Source organism: Galeopterus variegatus, unplaced genomic scaffold (genome assembly GCF_000696425.1).
Source record: "Galeopterus variegatus unplaced genomic scaffold, G_variegatus-3.0.2 Scaffold2921, whole genome shotgun sequence".
NCBI lineage: Eukaryota > Metazoa > Chordata > Mammalia > Dermoptera > Cynocephalidae > Galeopterus > Galeopterus variegatus.
The window spans coordinates 181,003-185,488 of record NW_007729032.1 but is presented as its reverse complement, the minus strand read 5'-3'; positions in this window follow the sequence as shown (position 1 = coordinate 185,488).

The window sequence follows — 4,486 nt, the reverse complement described above, 5'->3', positions numbered from 1 at the left end:
CCTTTTTTTTTTTTTTTTTTTTTTTTTGTCTTTTTTTGTCTTTTTTCCGTGTCCGGCAATGGATCGCAACCCTCGGTGTTGCCCCCGTACCGAACCGGGGACCGGCAACGGGATCGCAAGCCTCAGCGTTGCTCCCGCGCCTCGCTCAGCCAATGAGCGGGAACCGGTCTGTATGTGGGATCTGAACCCTCGGACGGGAGCGCCGCCGCGCTTCCCAAGCAGTGCACTATTCAGTGCGCCACCGGGCCGGCCCCCCAACCATCTTTTTATGTGTGTACTGGCCATTTGTATATCTTCCTTGGATAGTATCTATTCAAGTCCTTTGCCAATTTTTTAATTGTTTGTTTTTTGTTGTTGTTGCTAAGGTGTAGGATTTCTTTATAGATTCTGGATATCAACCCCTTATCAGATATATGATTTACAAATATTTTTCTCCCATTCTGTGGGTTGCCTTTTTACTGTTTGATAGTATCCTTTGATGCACAAAAGTTTTTAATTTTGATGTAGTCCAATTATTTATTTTTTCTTTTGTTGTCTCTGCTTTTAGTGTCATATCCAAGATATCATTACCAAATCCAATATCATGAAACTTTTCTCCTAAGTTTTCTTCTAACAGTTTTACAGTTTCAGCTTTTATGCTTAGGTCTTTGATCCATTTTAAGTTAATTTTTGGTATATGGTGTAAGGTAAGAGTCTATGGGATGAGGCTGTTGGAACAACTATGAGTTCTGGTCAGCTTGGCCATACGGTGTGTCACTGGAAATTGACAGGATGCTACATCACCATCTTCATTGGTTTTGAACTGTACTAACTTGAGAATATGTACATGAGATGCAGAAATTCTGAAATACTAATAAGAGCCCAGTCTCTGAGTACTCAAGGCTGAGGGCAGATATGGGCCTGTGGTGAACCCTAGTAAAAAATAACCTTGTGGAGGCTCCCAGAATTTTCAAGCTGATTTCTCCTGTTGAGACCTCCGGGCTGCCTTTCCAAGCAAATTATTTTATTTAAAACTAAAATAGGGCTTCATGTTTGTTTGATTTCATATTTCTAGCATGCACAACAAATGCTAGATATGTCTATGTATGTGTGCACACCTTTGTTATTGAAAAGATACAAATTATATTCATATTGTTTTTCCATCTTTCTTCTATGTCTGTATCTCAGAACTATTGCACTACTTACTTTGAGACTTGTGGCTCCTTCAACAGAAATAGATTGTGCTCTCAGGTGTAGTTGTGGGTTGAACTGTGCCTCTTCCCACCAAAAAAAAAGAATGTTTAGTCTTAACCTCCTGAACCTGTGAATGTGACCTTATCTGCAAATAGGGTCTTTGCAGATGTAACCAACTCAAGATGAGGTCATGCTGGATTATGGTGGCCCTAATCTAATATGACTAGAGTCCTTATAAGAAGAGGAAAATTTGGATATAGACATACAGGAGAGAAAACCACATGAAGATGGAGGCAGAGATTAGAATGTTCATCCACAAGCCAAGGAACACCAAGGATTGCCAGCAACCATCAAAGGCTTCAGAGAGGGCATGGCCCTGCCTACAACCTGATTTCTGACTTCCAGCCTTTAGAACTGTATGAGAGAATCAATTTCTGTGGTTTGAAGCCATCCAATTTGTGGTAATTTGTTACATCAGCCCTAGGAAACTAACACAGATGTCTTTTCTGGAAATGTTACTAGTTACACAAAGCTTTGTCTCTTCCATTCCAGAGAATAATTTTTTAATTAAATGTATCAGTGAATATCTATATAACTTTCTCACTTTATGGAAAAGGAAACAGATCCAATGGCATTATTTGTAGTAGATCACAGAGATATAAAAGGGGTGAGTCAGAAAAATCATGCAATCTCCTATTTGTCTTGTGCTTTTTTCAATGCACACTCTTGCAAAGGAATTTAGAACTAACGGTTGAAAGATCAAGCAAACATGAAATTCTTTATATCCTCTCAAACTGTTCTCACAGATTTATCTGCAATCAAGCATATTCAGGGCTATCGGAGCTAGCATCTTACTGTTCCAAATGTAGCTTGTTTAATTTCTGCTTGGTTCCATAAATTTTTTTTAAATACAACCTATAATATTGTCTTGGATTTTGTTTGTATTATAATAATATTTGCAACTAACTTCAGACCTGCATCATTTAATTCACGACTCTAATAAATGAAGCATTTTTCAACTTCCCTTGCCCAAATGCACACATCACACACATACACATAGGACACGTGCAAACACACATCAATGTTTAGACTTTGATTGGACTGTTAGATAAGTATGAAAAATCCATACATTGATTTTTCCAGTGACTGAGATATATTTTATTAGACCTATGTCCAATGTGCAAATATTAATAATGGAAGGCTCAGTGTCAAAGATGAAAGGTGGAGAGGACGTTGTCCCTAGTGATGGTGAGAAGCCACACGCCACACACCAAACACAGGAATTTGAGCTTACTTGTCATTTTACTCTTTTTCAACTTAAACAAAAAAATCTTACTTTACAGGTTGATCAGAGATAAAATTTGAGTTATTTTATTTACATTTTAGATTAAAATATGTAACTATCATAACCCACAGGTTAAAGTTCATAGAGTTATTAACACTTGTTCACCTATTGGGAGCTATAATCAATGATATATTTACTTCTCTGAATGTCAGAGCATGACACTGAACTTTCTTTAAAATTATTACTTTGATGCATACTTCCTGCTGCTTTTTGATGAATTAATTATCATTATGAATTGTGGTTAGCTTAAAAGGAATTCAATCAAATTTATTTTACACTACCTTACTTGTTAGTTGCCAGAATTCACTGAAATGCAGTACCATTTTTGCTCTTTGGTACCCCCTTTGGGACTCATTTTACCATTCAGTTTGTTGTGTTTTATTGCTAGATACATACCAATATTCTCTGATTGCTGACAACAACATGTTTCTTAGCCATGCAATTTTATAGCTATTTTTCAGTTTTTGCATAAAATTACTATACAATCAGATCTTATGCACTCCTACACACATATGTATAGAAATATATATACACACATGTATGTGTATAAATATATAGATACTCATATATATTTATTATGCTATTCCACTTTAAAACTACTATAAAATCACTACAATGTATGTACAATGACAAGTACTTAATATTTTTTCAAAAAATTTTCCATCTGTAATTCAAAAATATCTTACGCACTTTAGCTAGTCTTAAACACTGTCAAATAGATACTCCAAATAGTCTGTAGCATTACTAATATGGTAGTCATTAACCACATATGGCTATTTAAACTTAAGTGATTTAAAACTAAATAAAAACAAAAATTCAGTTCCTCAGTTGCACTAGCCACATTTCTAGTGTTCAGTAACTACATATGGCTAGTGGTTACCTTATTAGACCATGTAGATAAAGAGGTGTCTATCTCTCCAGAAAGTTCTAGTGGACAGTGCTGGTCTACAGCATTAAATGTGGAAGTAGAAGTTAAAAAACAAAATGGATTCTTTAAGAAGCATATGAATGTGGCCATTTATGTATTTCAAAAGAATAGATTTTAAATCTTTCTATAACAAATGCAAAAAGAAAATTAAAACTAAAGGATCTAGATATTTTTTGTATAAAATACTAACTCTCCAGATGTCCTACACCAAATTCCTTCTGTTTCTTCAGTTTGGGCTCACTAAATTCTCAGTTGAATTCATGTGTACCTAACAGCTATACTGTCCATTGTCTTTTGCACTTATTTCAAAAATGTGCATGATTTCTATCACATACCTAGCCTGTGTGCCATAGTGTGATAAGCCTTAGTTACATTGCTTAGAGTGTTCAATTAGAGATTTAGTAGCTTTCTGCAAACATCCAGATCTAATTCTAAATCTCATGGTATGTAAAATAGTAGCATATGAACATTACATAGAAGTCTCTATTTATTCATCTTACCGATAAATGCTAGGTGAAAATATGAATAAAATATACATAATTTGTATGGTATCTATAGCAGTACATCTTTAAATATATATATACAAGTTTTAAATTAATGCTTTATTGTTATTGTATGTTAATTCAAGGTGCACATTAATTTTTATAGGAAGTTCAAATCTGCACTTTGGAGAGAGGAAGGGAAGAGTAGGAAAATTCATGCAAAATGACACTTTTGGTAATGAAAAAGAAATTATTGAAACTGAGAGTGAAAAGAGATAAACTTGGGCCCTAATTTAAATTTCCCCTTCCTGTCATTCATAATTTCTAGCTTTTAGTTTCGAGATGGCTGTCAGATAAGAAAAATAACCAAAGCATGTCTTTAGTGTTTAACAATTCTTTAATGATATGTCACATACACTGTTCAGGGGTCAGCGCTCAAACACCATAGGGAAGGCTGGTGGCTGTCCAGGGAGCATCTGCCTACAAAACAAAATAACAATTTCAAAGATGCAGGGGTACCTGAGCCAATAACGGGAAGAAAGTTTTTGTTGGTGGTGG